The sequence below is a fragment of the Molossus molossus genome, unplaced genomic scaffold (genome assembly GCF_014108415.1).
Source record: "Molossus molossus isolate mMolMol1 unplaced genomic scaffold, mMolMol1.p scaffold_m16_p_13, whole genome shotgun sequence".
Lineage (NCBI taxonomy): Eukaryota > Metazoa > Chordata > Mammalia > Chiroptera > Molossidae > Molossus > Molossus molossus.
The window spans coordinates 6791557-6813694 of NW_023425348.1; the positions used below are offsets into that span (position 1 = coordinate 6791557).

General features: G+C 39.7%; 1 pseudogene; it reads left to right on the top strand.

The window, feature by feature from the left end:
* LOC118627752 overlaps positions 1 to 21637 on the top strand; it is a 107195-nt pseudogene extending 85558 nt beyond the window's left edge.
* Positions 21638 to 22138: the final 501 nt, after the last annotated feature.

The window sequence follows — 22138 nt, forward strand, 5'->3', positions numbered from 1 at the left end:
TTGTGTGGGTGGCAGCCAGTCAATGTGTCTCTCTCACATCAATGTGTCTCTTTCTCTCTTCCTTCCTCTCTCCCACTCTATCTGAAAATAAATGCAAAAATGTCCTCGGGAAAAGATTAAAAATAACAACAACAACAACAACAATAATAATAATAACCTTAAATGTAAATGGCTTAAATGCTCCAATCAAAAGACATCGAGTAGTTGATTGGATAAGAAAACACGACCCATATATATGCTATCTACAAGAGACCCATCTCACAACAAAATACTCACACAGGATGAAAGTGAAGGGATGGAAAAATTTTTTCCAAGCAAATGGAAATGAAAAAAAAGCTGGTGTAGCAATACTCATATCTGACAGGATAGATTTCAAAACAAGGGTCATAATAAGAGACAAAGAAAGTCACTACATAATATTAAAAGGATCAACCGACAAGAGAATATAACCCTGGTAAACATATACATAACAAATATGGGAGTACCAAAATATATTTGAAAACTTCTGGAGGACTTCAACAAAGAGATTAATGGCAATACAATCATAGTGGGTGACTTTAACACCCTACTGGATAGATCTTCCAGACAAAAACTAAACAAGGACATAGAGTCCTTAAATGACGACGTAGATCAGTTGGACTTCATTGATATTTACAGAACATTTCACTCCAAAGCTCCAGAATATACATTCTTCTCAAGTGCACACAGGACATTCTCTAAATAGACCACATGTTAGGACACAAAGTAAGTCTCTACAAATTCAAGAAGATTGAAATCATATCTAGCATCTTCTCAGATCACAATGGCATGAAACTAGAACTCAATTACAACAAAAACATTCAAACACTTGGAGGCTAAATAGCATGTTATTAAACAATGAATGGGTTACCAGCGAGATCAAGGAAGAAATTAAAAACTTCCTGGAAACCAATGAAAACAAACACACAGCAACACAAAAACTATGGGACGCAGCAAAAGCATTCCTGAGAGAGAAGTTCATAGCACTACAGGCCTACCTCAAGAAACAAGAAAAATTCCTAATTGACTCTCTAACCCTACAACTTAAACAACTAGAAAGAAAACAAAAAATAAAAACCCAGAGCAAGTAGAAGAAAATAAATAGTAAAGGTTGGAGCAGAAGTAAACAACATAGAGCCTTAAAAAAAAAAAAAAGTTCAAAAGATCAATGAAACAAAAAGATGGTTCTTTGAAAAGATAAACAAGATTGATAGACCTTTAGCCAGACTCACCAAGAAACAAAAAGAGAAGACCCAAATACACAAAACCAGAAACGAAAAAGAAGTAACAACTGACACCACAGAAATACAAAGGATCAACAAAACATACTATGAACAATTATACACCAACAAATTGGACAATCTAAGTGAAATGAACAAATTTCTAGAAACACACAGTCTCCCAAAACTGAACCAGGAAGAGATAGAAAACTTAAACAGACCAATAACAACTAAGGAAATTGAAGATGTAATTAAGACTCTCCCAGCAAACAAAAGCCCAGACCCGGATGGCTTCATGGGGGAGTTTTACTGAACATTCAGAGAAGATCTAATACCCATTCGCCTCAAACTATTCCAAAAAATCCAAGAAGATGGGAGACTTCCAAACTCATTTTATTAGGCCAGGATAATTCTAATTCCAAAATCGAATAAAGACACTACAAAGAAAGAAAACTAGAGGCCAATATCCCTCATAAACACAGATACCAAAATCTTTAACAAAATATAAGCAAATCGAATCCAGCAATACATCAAAAAAATTATTCACCATGACCAAGGGGGATTCATCACAGGGATGCAAGGAGGGTACAAAATTCACAAATCAACAACTATGATACACCACATAAACAAAATGAAATATAAAAATCATATGATTATATCAATAGATGTTGAAAAAGCATTTGACAAAATTCAACACCCATTTCTTATAAAAACGCTCAGCAATGTGGGAATAAAGGGATTATAACTCAACATAATAAGGCCATATATGAAAAACCTACAGCCAACATCATACTCAATGGGAAAAAAACTAAAAGCATTTTCCTTAAGAATGGGAACAAGACAAGGATGTCCACTTTTGCCACTCTTATTTTACATAGTACTGGAAGTCTTAGCCACAGCAATTAGACAGGAAGAAAAAATAAAAGGGATCCAAATTGGAAAGGAGGAATGAAACTGTCATTATTTGCAGATGACATTGTATTGTACATAGAAAACCCCAAAGACTTTATCAAATGCATTTGACTTAATACATGCATTTGGCAAAGTAGCAGGATACAAAATTAACATCAAGAAATTGACAGCTTTTTTTTTTTTTACTTTTTATTTATTTATTTATTTATTCATCTTTTTTTTTTTTTTAATGAATTTTTTATTTTTTTTTTGTTACAGATATTTTACCTTTTTACCCCATTGGCACCCCCCACCCCACCCCACCTCTGCCCCGTCCCCGGCTTCGTTGTCCATGTCCATTGGTCATGCATACATGCATATAAGTTCTGTGGTTTATCTCTTCCCACCCCTCCACCCCCTCTTCTGAGGGATGTCAGTCTGTGCCCTACTTCCATGTGTCTGGGTCTACTGTATTCCTCAGACTGTTATGTTCATTATATTCCGTATATAAGTGAGATCATGTGGTATTTGTCTTTTTCTGCTTGGCTTCTTTCACTTAGGATAATACTTTCCAGGTCCCTCCATGTCATCTCAAAGGATAAGAGATCTTTCTTTCTTACAACTGCATAGTACTCCATTGTGTATATGTACCACAGCTTTTTTATCCATTCATCTACTGGTGGACACTTAGGCTGCTTCCAGATCTTAGCTATTGTATATAGTGCTGCTATGAACATGGGGGTACATATATTCTTCCTGATTGGTGTTTCAGGCTTCTTAGGGTATATTCCCAGCAGCGGGATCACTGGGTCAAATGGAAGTTCAATTTTTAATTTTTTGAAGTAGCACCATATTGTTTTCCATAGCGGCTGCACCAGTCTGCATTCCCACCAGCAGTGTATTAGAGTCCCCTTTTCTCCACACCCTCGCCAACACTTGTTGTTTGATGATTTGTTGATGGCAGCCATTCTGACAGGTGTGAGGTGATACCTCATTGTTGTTTTAATTTGCATCTCTCTGATGATTAGTGATGTTGAGCATTTCTTCATATGTCTTTTGGCCATTTGTATGTCCTGTTTGGAGAGGTGTCTATTCAGCTCCTCTGCCCATTTTTTAATTGGGTTCTTTGTCTTCCTTTTGTTGAGTTGTAGGAGCACTCTATATATATTGGAAATTAACCCCTTATCTGATACATCATTGGCAATGATGTTCTCCCATACAGTGGGTTCCCTTTCCATTTTGATGATTGGATCTTTTGCTGTGCAAGAAGCTTTTTAGTTTAATGTAGTCCGATTTTCTCCTTTATTTCTGTTGCCTTAGGTGATGTATCAGTGAAAATTCTACTCCGTATGATGTCCGAAATTTTGTTGCCTACATTTTCTTCTAGAATTTTTATGGATTCACGGGTCACATTTAAGTCTTTTATCCATTTTGAGTTTATTTTTGTGTATGGTGTAAGTTGATGGTCTAGTTTCATTTTTTTTGCATTTGACAGCTTTCTTATACACCAACGATAAACTTACAGAAAAAGAAACTAAAAAAACAATCCCATTTACCATTGGGGCAAAAAAATTAAGATACCTAGGAATAAACTTAACTAAAGAAGTAAAGGATCTCTTCACAGAAAAAACTACAGATCATTGAAAAAAGAAATAGAGGAAGATATAAAAAAATGGAAGCATATACCAGGTTCATGGGTTGAAGAATTAACATCATTAAAATGTCCATACTACCCAAAGCTATCTATAGATTCAATGCAATCTCCATCAAAATACCAATGATATACTTCACAGAACTAGAACAAATACCCCAAAAGTTTACATGGAACCAAAAAAAGGCTCTGAATAGCCACAGCAATCTTGAAAAAGAAGAACAAAGTTGGAGGGACCACAATACCAGATATCAGGTTATACTGCAAAGCCACTATAATCAAAACAGCCTGGTACTGGCACAAGAACGGGCATATAGATCAATGGAACAGAACAGAGAACCTGGAAAATGATCCAAGACAATATGTTTAATTAATATTTGACAAAGGTGGCAAGAGCATACAATGAATTAAAGACAGCCTCTTCAATAAATGATGTTGGGAAAATTGGACAGCTACATGCAAAAAGTGAAGCTAGACCACCAGCTACACCATACACAAGAAAAAACTCAAAATGGATAAAAGACTTAAATATGATTTGTGAATGCATAAAAATCCTAGAAAAAAAAATGCAGGCAACAAAATTTCAGGCATCATACGCAGCAGAATTTTCACTGATAACACCAAAGGCAAGAGAAACAAAGGAAAAAATGAACACATGGGACTACATCAAACTAAAAAGCTTCTGTACAGCAAAAGAAACAACCATCTAAATGGAAAGGGAACCCACTATATGGAAGAGCATAATTTCCAATGATACATCAGATAAGGGGTTAATTTCAAAATATATAAGTAGTCACACAACTCAAAAAAGAAAGACAAAGAAGCCAATTAAATAATGAGCAGAGGACCTAAAGAGACACCTCTCCAAACAGGACATACAAATGGCAAGAGACATATGAAAAAATGCTCAATGTCACTAATCATCAGAGAGATGCAAATTAAAACAACAATGAGGTACCACCTCACACATGTTAGAATGGCTGCCATCAACAAATCATCAAACAGTAAGTGCTGGCGAGGGTGTGGAGCAAAGGGGACTCTAGTACATTGCTGGTGGGAATGCTGACTGGTGCAGCCACTATGGAAAAAAATATGGTGTTACCTCAAAAAATTAAAAGTTGAACTGCCATTTGACCTAGAGGTCCCACTTCTAGGAATATATCCTAAGAAGCCTGAAACACCAATCAGAAAGAATATATGTACCCCCTTGTTTGTAGCAGCACTATTTACAATAGCTAAGATCTGGAAACAGCCCAAGTGTCCATCAGTAGACGAGTAGATAAAAATGTTGTGGTACATATACACAATGGAGTACTATGCAGTTGTAAGAAAGAAAGATCTCTTATCCTTTGAGACTACATGGAGGGACCTAGAAAGTATTATCCTAAGTGAAACAAGCCAAACAGAGAAAGACAAATACCACATGATCTCACTTATTTCTGGAACATAATGAACTAAACAAACTGATGAACAAAATAGACACAGAGTCATAGAAGTAGGGTCCAGAGTGACAAACCTCAGAAGAGGGATTGGAGGGGGAGGGGGGTGGAGGTAAACCACAGAACTTATATGCATGTGCGCATAACCAATGGCCATGGACAACAAAGCTGGGGACGGAGTGGGAGGGGGCTGGGGAGGAGGAGTCAATGGGGGAAAAAGAAGAAACATCTGTAACAAAAATAAATTAATAAAATTTTTTAAAATATGCCATAAAAATTATCTCAGACATAGAAGGCCCAAGGAAATTAATACCAAAATAACAAACCTCTTTTTGTAAACACTCTTAGGGAATGTATTCCAGTTAGAAAAAAAAAATACTTCCATGAGGCTGCTGTGAGATAAAAATGAAACAAGAATAGATAAATAACTTAAGAAAATTAATTCTGGTATAAAAAAGTATAGAAAGAGAAGGAGAGATTAAGAGATAAAGAAATAGTCCTGACCGGTTTGGCTCAGCAGTTAGAGCGTCGGACCTCGGACCAGAGAGTCCCAAGTTCGGTTCCCGCTAAGGGCACAGACCTCGGTTGCAGTTTGTCCCCAGCCCCGGTTCGGGTCATGTGGGTGAACCACTCAATCAATGTGTCTCTCTCACTTCAATGTTTCTCTCTCTCTTTTCCTCCCTCTCTCCCTCCTGCTCTATCTGAAGATAAATGCAAAAATGTCCTCAGGTGAGGATAAAAAAAAAAGAGAGAGTGATAAAGAAATAGAAAAAAATATCAGTAACATTCATAACCATCTGGAACCAAACTTTGAACAACACCAACATGACTAGTGAGCAATGGATTAAAAAATAATTGTTTCAAAGCAAGACCAGTAGAAGGTGAGAGTATAATTATATTTTTATAGAGAATAAATATTGATAGGAAATCGATCAGAAAAATAAACATAAATATGATTTTTAATAAGTTAAATATAATTACTAGGAACATAAAAATAGAATTCAGGATTTTCGAACCAGCAAAGAACAAAAATCAATTCAATGAAAGAAGGAAGGGATAAAGGAAAGAAAGAAAAGTAAAATACAGTAAGTATACATTAGAAATAAGATGGCTAAAAATAAATACTGATATAAAATTAATTACATAATTTCTGCCATGGATTGAATTGTGTCCTCCAAGAAAAGATATATTGAAGCTTTAAATTTCCATACCTCAGAATGTAACCTTATTTAGAAATAAGTTTGTTGCAGATGTAACTAGCAAAATTAAGATGATGTCATTCTGGAGTAGGGGGGCCTCATCCAATATAATGAACATTCCTGTAAGAAGACAGCCACGTGAATACGAAGACACACAGACAAGGCCGTGTGACAACGCAGGGAGAGACTGGAACTGTCCAGCTGCAATCCGGAAATGCCAAAGATGGCCAGCAAGCTACCGGAAGCCCGCGGAGGCAAGGAAAGACCCCCCACAGGGTTCAAAGGAAACATGTCCCTACCCACACCTCCGTGCCAGGCCTCGAGCCTCCAGAACTGTGAGACAATGCATTTCTATTGTTTTAAGCCACCCAATTTGTGGTATTTTTTTTTTATGGCAGTTATAGGAAATGAATACAGTTTGTACACAATTAAACATCAATCAAACACAGAGACTCACAGACTGGTTTTATAAAAATGCAATATTCAGCAATATGTTTTGTAAAAATAATATTTCTAAAACAAAATGTGAACAAGAAGTAAAAATCAAAAAGTAAAAACTAAAAGGATGGAAAATGTATGAGACAATTTTGAACCAAATAAAACTAGGGAGAAAAATTAGTATCAAGCAAAACTGAATTCAAGGCAAAGAATGAGGGATATTTCATAAAAGAAAATCAGAAAGACATGACAATTATGAATATATATATCCTTAACAACATGGCTTCGAGATATAAAATGCAACAGGATAACCACAGAGAGAAGCATATAAAAGTTTTAACTAGAAACTTTTTTGCAACCACCTCAGAGAACAAGCAAATAATAAGCAATGATAGAGAATACTCAAGTGACAGGATTCATAAACTTGATATAATAATTATATGGGAAGTGGGAAGAACTTTACAACATCAACCCCTAAGTTAAGAAAGCACATTTTTGAGCAATTTAAATACATTAAGCTCAAAGAACATTTAGACAGTTCACCATTTCCCAGATCACAAAGAGAACCTCAGTACAGTCACCAAAAATCAACATTATACATATTATTTTAACACAATGGATTAAAATGATAAATTATTAATAAAACAGGTTTAAAGCCTTGTAAGTCTGAAAAATAAAATAGCTTTAAAGCCTTGTACACTAGCATATTACTTGGGTTAACGAGAAAATATAGTGGAAAGTAGAAAAATTCTTGGAATTTAATGATAATGAGAAAAGCACATGCCAGAATTGAAGAGACACAATGAAAGCAACCTTAACAATAAAAATGTTAACTCCGAACACATTTATCAGAAAAAATAACCATTGAAAACAGATGAGCTAAGGTTTTTAACTTGAGTTTAGAGAGTGAACAATACAGCAAACACAAAACCGAAGGCAGAGTTTAATAAACAAGTGGATTGCAGCAACAGCAGCCACAGAATAGATAAGAATAACGACAGCAAAAGCTGGATGTTTGAAAAGATTGCTAAGACATAGTAACCTCCACCAAAAACTGATTAAGTGGAAAAAAGAGGCAGTTATACAAAATTCAGAATTAAAAAAAAATTATAGCCCTGGCCAGTTTGGCTCAGCGGTTAGAGCGTCGGCCTGCGGTCCGGAGAGACCCGGGTTCGGTTCCCGCTAAGGGCACGTACTTCGGTTGCAGTTTGTCCCCGGCCCTGGTTGGTCGTGCGGGTGGCAGCCACTCGATGTGTCCCTTCACGTCGATGTTTCTCTCTCTCTCTCTCCCTTCCTCTCTCTCCCTCCCACTCTATCTGTACAAAAAAATGGAAAAATATCCTCGGGTGAGGATAAAAAATAAAAAATAAAAAAAAATAAAAAAAAAAATTATAGACATGGAAATCAAATTAATCATAAAAAAGTATTTTAATAGCTATACACTAATAAAACAACCGAGATAAAATATATTTAAAATGTATTAAGATATTTTTTAATGATATAAAATATAAAACTGGCCCAAGAAAAATTAGAAAGTGTAAACAAATTAACAACAAATAAAAGATCAAAGTGATTAACAATAAAAAAGGACACATACACCTATCTCTCAGGGAGGGAAAGTCCTTAGACCATGTATTTTTACAGATGCTATTTCAAACATCAAGATACTCCTATATAGAACAATTTGCTTTAAAAAGTGGAGAAAGAATAAAAGCTACCCAACTCATTCTATTAGATTAGTATTTGATTAATTCCAAACACTACTAAAAATAGAAGAAAAAGCATTATTTTCATTTATAGATTCCAAAATCGTAAATAATATATAAGCCAACCTAATTCAACAAGATAAAAAAAGGAATATGCCACAATTAAGTAATGTTTATCTCAGTAATGTAAAGATTATTTAACAACAGAAATAATTGAATATAATTTACACACTAAATCAAAGGAGAAAAACAAAATGATTTCTCAAGAAATTTTTTTAATTTGATAAAAAATTCTACATACATTTATAATAAAAATCCTCAGACAAAATAAGAATAAAAAGAAACTCCCCTAATTACTAAAGTACCTAAACTCAAAATGTACAGCAAACATTATACTTAACAAGAAGTTCAGAAATTGGACAAAGATTGTTTACTATCATCATTTGTTGGTGTCCTTGCTAAGGCTACACAAGACTTATAATAACAGCAGCAACAACAATAACAAGTTTAAGAAGTGAAGGAAAGTGATAAAACTGCTATTATTTGCAAATTATATGCTCATCTATGAGGAGTGCCAATAGATTCAAAGACAAACCGTAAGATATAAGAAGAGTTTGAAAAGGAGTCTGGATACAAGATCAATCTACATAAATTAGTAGAACTTCTGCAGACCTCTAAAAACTATGTAGAAAAGAGAAAACAAGATATTCTTCACAATAGTAACAAAATCTATAACATATCTAGGAAATAAGCTAATAAAGAATGCACATGATGCTAAGAACATAAATGTAAAGCTATTAAATATTTTTTCTTTATTGGTTTTTTAGAGAGAGAGGAAGGGAGAGGGAGAGATAGAAACATCAATGAGGGAGAACATCAATTGGCCGCCCCCTGCATGGCCCCCACTGGGGATTTGGCCCACAACCTGGGCATGTGCCCTAACTGGGAATTGAACTGGCGACCTCTTGGTGTATGGGTCGACGCTCAACCACTGAGCCACACCGGCCGGGCAGACTATTAAAATTTTTAAGTTTGTTTAAAAGATATCAAGATGAATAGAGAGCTCTATTTTTACTAAAATTAATCTAGAAAATTGGTGCAAGCCGTTACTTTTGGTCAAGATGGCAAAGTAGGTAAACACCGTGCTTGCCTCCTTCTATTACCACATCACAATTACAACTAATAGAACAACCACCCCTGAGAACCACCTGACGACTAGCAGCTGAACAGAAGTCCATAACTACGGATGTACAAAGAAGCCGCATCCAGACTGGTAAGAGGGGCAGAGACACAAAACAGGCTGGTCTCCACATCCATGTGTGGTGGTTAAAAATCCAGAGGGATATCTCAGCTGTGGAGGTCCCCTGAAGAGCAAGGGGTCCCAGCCCCACACTGGGGTCCCCAGCCTGGAGCACCAGTGCCAAGAAGAGGAGTTCCCTGGTGGCTCTGAAAAGCAGGAGGGACTTGGTCTGGGTGAGACAGAGGGCTTCTGCAGACCCAGGCATCCTCTTAAATGCCCCAAGCACAGACTCACTCACTCACAAACACTCACCCTAAGCTCCGGCAAAAGAGCAACAGCTCAAGAAGTGTCAGGGACATGCTGGGAGGAACTAAATTGTCTGGCTTCAGGACAAGGGCTGGAGGGGTAGCTCTCTTCAAGACTAAAGTGCCAGCAGGTGCCTTTGTTCCTTTGTTGAGTCCTCCCCATACCCAGCCTGCAGGCACAGGTGGGCCCTAAATCTGGGTTTTCAGTAGCCTGGCTAACACTGCATTTGCCCCACCCTGGTTATTCTCTGAGACTCTACCCAACTTCACACACAACCAAAACTCTTTCAAGGGCTGTTCCTCACAAACAGCAGGGTTGGGTCTTTGCTATGGACTTTCCTAAAATCTCTCCAAAGTCAGCAAACCCCAAACAACCAGTGTCTGGTCTTGGTATGTCATGTATCTCTTGCTAAGCAGCCCCTAGCTCAGCACAAGTGGCAATCTGCCTTGGTTCACAGAATAACTACTCCCAGCCACTTCCAAGTCCAGCAGAGGCAGGTACCAATTGCAGATCAATCAGTAGTTCCTATCAGGTGGCCCCAGGCTGGGCACAGGCAGCATCTGACCTTGGACCATACTGGATCCCCTCAAAGGAGGTCCCAGAACTAACACACCTAGTGGCCAACTCTTGGCAACACCAGAGCGCCATCCAATTTGCACAACAAACAACATGCCCAGAGAGTGAACACAGCAGGCACCAGAGACCTGCTAAATTGAATTCCACTCCATAAAGTCAGCCCCGGCACAACAGCTTATTTGCTGTTGTCCTCAGAGCCAGCGAGCCTGAGAATCAATCCCGCCCACAGATGTGCCAATAGCCATCAAGGCTCAACTACAACAGGAGGGCACACACAACCCACACAAGAGACAACCTGGAGCACCTGGCACAGGTGACCAGGGAGACTGTGTCACTGGGTCTCACAGAATACCTGCTAGTTAAGCTCACTTTGCCAAGACCGGAAGATGTCGTGAATTTACTTAACACATGGAAACAAACACAGGAGGCAGTCAAAATGAGGAGACAAAGAAACATGTCAAATAAAGGAACAGGACAAAACTCCAGAAAACAGACTTAACAAAACAGAGGCAAGCAATCTACCAAATGCAGTGTTCAAAACTGCATTTTGATTACAGGAATGTTCAATGAACTTAGGGGAAGAGTAGATGACTTCAGTGAGACTTTAACAAAGAGAGAGAAAATATTTTAAAAAAGGGAAATAAAAAAGAACCAGTCAGAAATAAAGAATACAATAGCTAAACTGAAGAATGCATCATCTAGAATTAACAGCAGATTTGATAAAGCAGAGGGTCAACTCAGTGATTTTGAAGACAAGGTAGTGGAAAACATCCAATGAACAGAAAAAAGAATCAAACAAAATAAAGATTGTTTAAGAGATCTCTGGGACAACATCAAGCGTAACTACATTCATATCATGGGGGTACCAGAAGAAGAGAGTTAAAGGATTGAAAAGCTATTTGAAAAAATAATGACTGAATACTCTCCTTACCTGGTGAAGAAAATAGACATACAAGTCCAGGAAGAGCAGAGAATTTCAAACAAGATAAATCCAAAGAGGCCCATGCCAACACAAATCATAATTAAAATGTCAAAGATTAGACACAGAGAATATTAAAAGTAGTAAGAGAAAAGCAGTTAGTTACTGACAAGGGAGCTCCCGTAAGACTGTCAGCTGATTTCTCAACAGAAACTTTGCAGGCCATAAGGGATGGCATAAAATATTCAGTGATAGAAAGTTAGGACCTACAACCAAGATTACCCTACAAAACAAAGCTATCATTTAGAATCAAAAGACAGATAAAGAACTCCCAGACAAGGAAGAGCTAAAGCAATTCATCACCACCAAACTAATATTACAAGAAATGTTAAAGGAACAAGAAGAAGAAGGAGAAAAAGAAAAAGAATGAGAAAAATAAGAAGGAAAAGTGGAGGAAGAAATAAAAGTATAAATAAGAAAATATCACAAAGAAAAAAATCTCAGTGACAAAGGCAAACACATAATAAAATCAGTGTATCAACCCTGGCCAGTTGTGCTCAGTGGTTAGAGCATTGGCCTGTGGACAGAAGGGTTGTGGGTTTGATTCCTGGTCAAGGGCACGTACCTGGATTGCAGGTTCAATCCTCAGCGTTGGTTGAGGTCATGTGGAAGGCAACCAACCAATGTGTCTCTCTTACATTGATGTTCCTCTCTCTTTCCCTCCCTCTCCTACCCTTCCACTCTATCTAAAAATCAATGGAGAAATGTCCTCAGGTGAGGATAAACAAACAAACAAACAACAAACAAACAAACAAAAAGAAATCAGTATATCAACCAACACTAAAGCAGGTACAAAGGTTAAAAGGCAAAAGTAGAACGATCTTGTGTAATCACAAGAGTAAATTAAGGGACACACACACACACACACACACAAAATGACAAAAACATAAATATGGAAGGAGTGAGTAAAAATGGCAGTGATTTTGAAATGTGTTCAAACTTAAGTGACCATCAAATAGAACCATATAAACATAGCTTGATATCTATGAAGCACATGGAAACCACAAACCAAAAATCTACAACAGATATATAAGAAATAAAGGAATCTAAACATAACACTGCTAAGCTGATTGGGACCTCTTTCAAACCTGGTGGGTCCCAAACTCCCCAGCAATCTTGGTAAATAGAATTTCAGAGCAAGAGAAGCCCTGTGCTGGGAGGAGTCCCACTGTGCTGAATGACTGCTCTCAACCCAAACAAAATTAGGAAGAAGAGAAAACTCAGCTTCACTCTATCTCCCAGTAACCTTTCTCCTTCTTGCTCCTCTCGGTCTTTCTATTCTGTATTCTTTCCTCATTCATTCACTTGTTCAACAAGATTCATTGAGCTCTTCCTGTGTGCCAGGCTCTGTGCCAGGAATCCAGGATGCTAAGGAAAGCAAGGATTTAGGCATCAACCAAAGGACAGGAGGTGTAACATGCTTCTCCTCTCAACTTTTAGGAGGATTTGTGTTTTAAGAAACCTCAGAGAGAAGGGAATGCTTAACTCAAAAATAATCACGTCTTTAACAGATAATTTTCAGATATTACTAAATATTTTGAAAAAGGAAATACTTTGACCAACAAAAACCTTTACATTATTCCTCAGATCAACAATAGTTAGCATTGCAGCTCAACATATGTCTCCAAATAACATTTTCCCATTTCACTATGTAGAGCAGTGCCTTCCACAGTGGGATGTACCCAAAGGTCTATTTGGTACAGGAAAAGAATACAAGAATTTCTAACTCTTTAGAACTACCTCAGTCTCCAAATATCCCATTCTTCCTGTTAAAAATGGGATACTTTACTGCTTTTTTTTCTATAAGCTTTATAGCATATATACTACAGCAGTAAAATGTACATGTATAGAATTTATAAATAAAAGCATAGATAAAAACTGGGGTGTGTGCTCAAACATCTTCTGTTGATAAGAAAGCATGATGAAAAATTTTTGAGACTCCTGATGTAACAAGCAGTCCAATGTGTTCTTCCTAATACCAGTCTTAGTAGACACAGTCTTAGCAAGTACCTAGGACGTCAGGGTTTGTGTCCCAAAACCAAAATCCAGCTTAGTTAACTCTGGGTCATTTCATCCTAGTCGGAGGGACATTCATTCCCTGGACAGAGACATTTTGCTAGAATGATGAAGGGAGACGAGTCAGAAGCAAAAACTGCAGGGAGAGTCGGCTCTTCCAGGTCACTGGCTCGTTCATGGGCAACATCCCAAGATCTAAAAATAGAAGAACCATCTGCAGTTTGCCTCCTGGAGCAGTGGCTTGGATGAACCCCAGGACAGGCCCTCACGGACTGGTGGCCGCAATGACAGAACTGGCCTCCTTGGGTGACCGCAGCAGATAATGGCCAAGAGCCAAAGTAGAGATGCTTCCAAAGCCAAGGTCTTCATGGTGAAACAGGAGAACCAGGAATAAGCAGGGGCCTTGGCTCTTTGACCAGAGAGCTGGCTCTTGCCTCTTGGTTCAGAGACTGGCAGCCGCATGAGGAAAGGAAACAGCTGGAAAAGGGGTTCAGAAGTCAGAGGGAGTCTCCATTCTCAAGGATGTCTTCAGGACTAATTGATCACTCAACATAGATTTTCATTTCTTATCTATGAATTTTCCTTTAGGCTCTCTGAGCCTGGAACATATTAGGTATTCAAATATACTACAAAAGAGAAAAATGCAAAAGAGACCTGATCAATGCAAGCTCTTAATATGGTCTTGGAGAACAATTTTATTCCTGATAAGTTTCCCAGCCTGGAGACTGTTCTTCAGGAACAAGGGGATGGGTCTGGGCCTAGAGCAGGTCTGCCTCAGGCCAGCCAGTGGTGTATGGGTTCTTGATGTCGTGCAGAAAAGATTTCATGACACAAGTCCAGATGGCTCTGAGAGTATGTTTATTAAGGCTGGGGATAGTGAAACAAAGAAAGAAATTAAGGTAAAAGAAGCACCAGGGGAGAGCTTAGGTGTGGTTCTTTGGACTTTCTAGAAATGTAAAGGAAAGACATTAGCTTAGGCAGGGCTCATCCAAGCCCTCATTCAAGAACTTCCAATTCAGTACTTCTGAGCTGAGCGAAGATCCATCAGTATATTTCTAATTGAGAACCACTAATCTGTATCAAAATCTGCAGAGGCAATTCAACAAAACAGTGGTTCCTGGCACATAGTGTTGACTTACTATGCAGTGCTATTTGAGATGGTGGGACGGCGATGGTGATGGAGGGTGGGCGTGCCAGTGGAGGGGGTGAGTGTTAATAGTGGGTGGTGGGTGGTGGGTGGTGGGACTGTTGTGTTATATGAAACTAATGCAAAGGTACACTGATGGAAGCCTGCTCCTTGTGACAAAAAAAGTACACTGCCATTTTAGAAAAAGAAAGTTCTGAAATAAGGAAGATGGCAGCAGGCAGGACCGGAGGGAGGGTGAGCATGTGAGAGAGTGAGCTAGTGTGTGAGAGAGTGTGAGTGGACATGAAGGTGGATGTGAGAGAGTGAGCAAGTGTGTGAGTGGACATGAAGGTGGACGACCAAACCCGGGCAGTGCAGAGCCGCAGAGCAGAAGGTCCCTGTGCTGTGGACGGAGCAGCCGGCTACCGCGGTAAGCGGCCCTTCAGGGTGCTTCTCCCTGCACCGCAGGGAGGTCCCACCATTTTGGAAGATCCCGGGTCTTCCCTGGGAGGAGGCAGTTGGAGCGGCTAGGGCCCAGCAACCTGAGCCCACCAGCGCACCTGGCACCATCAGACCAGTGGACACTCTGTGTCAACACAGACCAGTGCACAGTAGTGGAGCTAACAAGGTGCTAGTCACTGAAGTTGCAGACAGCCTGGAGCCCAGCACCATCCCCCATAGTAGCAGCCCTATCAGAGTCAAGATATATACCCAGCAACAGAGGCTGGGGAGCAGACATCCATCCCCAGGCAACAGAAGCACAGACCAGCAGCTGAGGCCCATCCCAAAAAACTACAGCAAAAGCTCAGTAGAAGTTCAGCCCCACGGGGCAGCAGCACTCCCCAGCCACCAGCAGCGGGACCTGGGGCTCCACAGAGGCCTGTGAGGTCCAGCAGCTCAAAAGAGCGGTGGGAAGCCGGAGCCCAAAAGAGACTGGTGCGATCCAGCTGCCTGCCCACGAGAACTGCAGGGTGTGGGGCACCAGAGAGACCTGTGCGACCCAGCAGCCCATAACATAGGCATAGAGCTGGATCCCCAAAGGGACTGTGCGATCTAGTTACCCGCGGGACCCGTGGGACCCGTGGGGTGCAGGGGCACCAGAAAGGCCTGTGCAACCCAACTGTGCACAAGATAGGCATAGAGGATGTGAAAATGGAGGTGGAATGAATAGAAGCTACATGGACAATCTCACAGGACCAAATGGGAATTACAACTAAAATAAAGACAAATACACATATAAAAGCAACAGAAAAGCAGCAGGACAGGACCATATAACCAGGGACACTGGTAGGATCTGTGGAGGCGTGAGAGGGTGGCGGGCTGGGAACCCACGGACAGCAGCAGTCTTAGCTGTGACCAGCACCCTTGGGGAATAAAGACCAAGCCTGCTACACAGCCCGGAGAACCAGAACAGAGCGCTAAAATAGCCACAGTTACTCACGTGGGGGCTACGCCAGATAAAGGGCAGACTGAGCTGGAAATCTGTGGGGACACCCAGGATTTGGAGGGCACTCAGAGTTTTGGCTGAGTTGCGGCCACAAAGGACAGTGGCCAGTGTGCTCCTTCCCAGAGCTGTGGGGAAAAGCAGCAGCCTCCCACCTCGGAGATTCAGCCTTTCCCAGGTGAGGCAAAGAAATGCAAATTGAGGCTCATTAATAACTAGCATCAATCCCACCCTCTGAAAATCCTCTTATGCAGAACACCAGGGCTACATTCCAAGGCACTGAGTAACAGAGACTACTGGCCACCAGGAAAAAACTAGAGGATAACAGAACCTTTCCTGGGATTGCAAACTACCCAGGAAAGTAAGACTTGACAGTGGTGTTTAACGTGGGCCCACCCAGGCTCATCCTAACGCAGTAGAGGGAGCCACAAAACAGCAGAACACCAACACCCACAGGGAAAACTTGGCAGGCTCCAAAACCCACTCAGATAGCCAAAGTGGTGAAACAAAGAAACAGATCCCAAATGAAAGAACATGAGAACTCTATCGAAGATGAGATAAATAAAATGCAGCTAAGCAAATTATCAGAGGTAGAGTTACGAGTCATGAACTTGAGGAAGCTCAACAGCATGAGTAAGGACATCAGCACCATGATTAAAGACAAAGAAACATTGAAAACCAAACAAGTGGAAATAAAGAATGACATAGCACAAACTAAGAACACATTGGAAAGACTAACCAGCAGAGTAAAGGAAGCTGAGAACCGGATCAGTGAATTAAAAGACAGGGTAGAAAAGATCAACCAATCACAAACCCAAACGGAAAAAAGAATTAAAAAACAGGAAGCGCCCTGGCCGGTTTGGCTCGGTGGTTGGAACGTCGGCCTGCGGTCCAGAGAGACCCGGGTTCGGTTCCCACTAAGGGAACGTACCTCGGTTGCAGTTTGTCCCTCGCCCTGGTTGGTTGTGCGGGTGGCAGCCACTCGATGTGTCCCTTCACATCGATGTTTCTCTCTCTCTCTCTTCCTCTGTCTCCCTCCCACTCTATCTGAACAAAAAATGGAAAAATGTCCTCGGGTGAGAATAAAAAAAAAAAAAAAAAAAACAGGAAGGCAGCTTAAGAGAATTGTGGCACAATTGGAAACGTAATAACATTAGCATCATAGGAGTCCCGGAAGAAGAAGAAAATGGGCAAGGGTTAGAGAATATATTTGAGAAATAGTGACAGAAAACTGTTCTAACTTGGTGAAGGAAGAAGGCAATCAAGTTTAAGAAGCACAGAGAGCCCCAAGTAAGAAGAACCCAAACAGGCCAACACAAAGGCACATAGTAATTAAAAATGCCAAAAATTAAAGACAAAGAGAGAATCCTAAACACAGCAAAAGATAAGCAACAAGTTACCTCCAAAAAAAAAAAAAAAAAAAAAAACCCATAAGGCTCTTAGCTGACTTCTCAACAGAAACACTACAGGCCAGAAGGGAGTGGCATGAAGTAATCAAGGTCATGAAAAACAAGGATCTGAATCCAACACTACTCTATCCAGCAAGGCTATCATTCAAAATAGAAGGTCAAATAAAGAGCTTTCCAGACCAAAAAAAAAAAGGCTAAGGGAATATATTAACACCAAATCAGCTCTGCAAGATATGCTAAAAGGACTGTTGTAATTAGTAGAAGAAATAGGAAGAAAAATAGAACCACACTAAACAAAAATGGCAATAAATAATACATATCAATCATCACCTTCATCACCTTAAATGTAAATGGACTGAATGCTACGACAAAAAGATGCAGAGTGGCTGATTGGATAAGAAAGCATGACTCGTCTATATGTTGTTGACGAGAAAACCACCTCACAACAAAAGACTCACATAGGTTGAAAGTGAAGAGATAGAAAAAAATCTTTCAAGCAAACGGAAAGAAAAAAAAAAACTCGGGTAACAATACTCATATCTGATAAAGTAGATTTCAAAATGAAGGCCATAACTAGAGACAAAGAAGGCCACTACATAATATTGAAAGAATCTATATCTATCAGGAAGATATAACCTTGGTAAACATATATGCACCCAATATAGGAGCACCAAAATATATTAAAAATCTTCTGGAGGACTTCCAAGGAGAAATCGACAACAATACAATCATAGCAAGGGATTTCAACACCCTGCTGACATCACTGGATAGATCCTCTAGAAAAAAAAAATAGCAAGAAAACAGAGACTCTAAATGAAGCACTAGACCAAATGGATTTAATGGATATCTACAGAGAATTACACCCCACTGCAGAATTCATATTCTTCTCAAGTGCACATGGGACATTCTCAAATATAGACTACATGATAGGACACAAACTAAATCTCTACAAGTTCAAGAAGATTGAAATCATATCAAGCATCTTCTCAGATCACAATGGCATGCAACTAGAAATCAATTGCAACAAGAACATTCAAAGACATTTGAACACATGGAAGCTAAATAGCGTGTTATTAAACAATAAATGGGTTACCGAGGCGATCAGGGAAGAAATGAAAAACTTCCTGGAAACCATGAAAATGAACACTCAACAACACAAAATCTATGGGATACAGCAAAAGCAGTTCTGAGAGGGAAGTTCATAGCACTACAGGCCTACCTAAAGAAGCAAGAAAAATTTCTAATAGACTATCTAACCTCTCAAGTTAAAGAATAAGAAAGAAAACCCCAGAGCAAGTAGAAGGAAGGACATAGTAAAGATCAGAGCAGAAATAAATGACATAGAGACCAAAAAAACAATTCAAAGGATCAATGAAACAAAGAGCTGGTTTTTCAAAAAGATAAACAAGATTGATGGACCGTTAGCTAGACTCACCAAGAAACAAAGAGAGACCCAAATACACAAAATCAGAAATGAAAGAGGAGAAGTAACAACTGACACCACAGACATACAAAAGATCATTAACAACCACTATGAACAATTATACGGCAACAAATTTGACAATCTAAGAGAAATGGACAAATTTCTAGAAACACATAGTCTCCCAAAACTGGACCAGGAAGAGATAGAAAACTTGAACAGACCAATAACAACTAAGGAAATTGAAGAGGTAATCAAGACTCTCCCAGCAAACAAAAGCCCAGGCCCGGATGGCTTTACTGGGGAGTTTTACCAAACTTTCAAAAAATAACTAACACCCATTCTCCTCAAACTATTTCAAAAAATTCAAGAAGAAGGAAGACTTCCAAACTTGTTTTATGAGGCCAGCATAATTCTAATTCCAAAACCAGAAAAAGACACTACAAAGAAAGAAAACTACAGGACAATATCCTTGGTGAATATAGATGCCTAAATCCTGAAGAAAATACTAGCGAATCAAATCCAGCAATACATCAAAAAAATTATTCATGATGACCAAGAGGGATTTACCCCAGGGATGCAAGTCTGGTACAATATTCACAAATCAATAAATGTGATACACCACATAAACAAAATGAATAAAAACCACATGTTCATATCAATAGATGTTGAAAAGCATTCAACAAAATTCAGCACCAATTTCTGATTAAAACGCTCATCAATGTGGGAATAGAGTGATCATATCGCGACATAAGAAAGGCCATATATGAAAGACCTACAGCCAACATCATACTCAATGGGCAAAAATTAAAAGCATTCTCTTAAGAACAGGAACAAGACAAAGATGCCCACTTTCGCCACTCTTATTTAAGATAGTACTGGAAGTCTTAGCCACAGCAATCAGACAGGAAGAAAAAATAAAAGGGATCCAAATTGGAAAGGAGGAAGTGAAACTGTCATTATTCGCAGATGACATGATACTATATGTAGAAAACCCCAAAGACTCCATCAAAAATTTATTAGACTTAATAAATGAATTTGGAAAAGTAACAAGATACAAAACTAACGTAAAGACATCGACGGCATTCTTATACACCTATGATGAACTCACAGAAAGAGAAACTAAAAAAACAATCCCATTTACCATGGCAGCAAAAAAATTAAAATACCTAAGAGTAAGTTTACCAAAGAAACAAAGGACCTATTCACAGAAAACTACAGGTCATTGAAAAAAGAAATAGAGGAAGATATAAAAAAGTGGAAGCACATACCTTGTTCATGGATTGGAAGAATTAAAATCATTAAAATGTCCATACCACCCAAAGCAATCTATAGATTCAATGCAATCTCCATCAAAATATCAACGGCATACTTCAGAACTAGAACAAATACTTCAAAAGTTCATATGGGACAGTCGTGCAGCCCGTGTGTCTAGTTTCTCTGGCTGACTTGTCTCCCACTGCAGCACCGTGGACACCACGAGGCAAGTGGTCAATTTCTGCCCAGGGGCCAAGCTGTCGCACTCGGTATTGTTAGAGATACAAAAAGAACTATTAGACTACAAAGGCATTGGGATTAGTGTTCTTGAAATGAGCCACAGGTCGTAAGATTTTGCTAAAATTCTTAACAAAACAGAGAATCTTGTGCGGGAATTACTAGCTGTTCCAGAAAACTACAAGGTGATATTTATGCAAGGAGGTGGGTCTGGCCAGTTCAGTGCTGTCCCCTTAAATCTGATTGGGCTGAAAGCAGGAAGGTGTGCTGACTCTCTGGTGACAGGAACTTGGTCAGCTAAAGCCTCAGAAGAAGCCAAGACTATGAACATGTCCACCCTAAACTTGGGAGTTATACAAAAATTGTAGACCCAAGCACGTGGACGCTCAGCCCAGAGGCCTCCCATGTGTATTACTGTGCCAACGAGACTGTGCAGGGCGTGGAGTTTGACTATATCCCTGACGTCAAGGGAGCAGTGCTGGTTTGCGACATGTCCTCAAACTTCCCATCCAGGCCAGTGGATGTTTCCAAGTTTGGGGTGATTTTTGCTGGTGCGATGAAGAATGTTGGCTCTGCAGGGGTCACGGTGGTGATTGTCCGCAATGACCTGCTGGGGTTCGCCCTCCGAGAGTGCCCCTTGGTCCTGGAGTACAAAGCGCAGGCTGGAAACAACTCCTTGTAGGACACACCTTCAGTGTCTACGTCATGGGCTTGGTCCTGGAGTGGATTAAGAACAACGGCGGCGCAGCAGCCATGGCGAAGCTCAGCTCCATCAAATCTCAGATGATTTATGATATCATCGATAATTCTCAAGGGTTCTACGTATGCCCAGTGGAGCCCCAGAGCAGAAGCAAGATGAATATTCCATTCCGCATTGGCAGCGCCAAAGGAGATGATGCCTTAGAGAAAAGATTTCTCGATAAAGCCCTTGAGCTCCATATGATCTCCTTGAAAGGGCACAGGTCTGCAGGAGTCATCTGGGCCTCTCTGTACAATGCCATCACGATCGAGGATGTTAAGGAGCTGGCAGCCTTCATGAAATTTTTGGAGATGCATCAGCTGTGAACACATCCTAACCAACATACACATATATACTATACCCTTGGACAATGTCCAAAATTTAAAGTAACTTAATGGCTTCAAAAACTTAGCCATAGTATTTTTCTCAAAGGAACATGCTTATTATAGATACTTTTTTTTTTTTTTCTTAAAAGAATGGCAAAATATCCACAGCTCTGCAAAGCTGGTGGGACTTAATAGACACCTTAATTTAGACTTGAACTGGAAGCGTTTTAAAAAATCTCCCTTTAGCTTTTCTAATGGTTCTCCCTTATGTTGTTTTTGCTGCTACTATTTCTAGCTAGATCTCAGTATTCAGACTTGCCTGTGGACTTACACAAAGTGCAGTTGATGTTTCTGGAGACACAGACTCATAGCATTGAGGGTGGGTAGGGTCTGTGGGGTCTGCTAGGTGCTGAATCTTGGTCCTTATCAAAATGACAGCAGTGGGGGTCCCTGGGTTCCACAGCTGTTAATTCAAGTCAACCTTGATCCTGTGAGTATTTA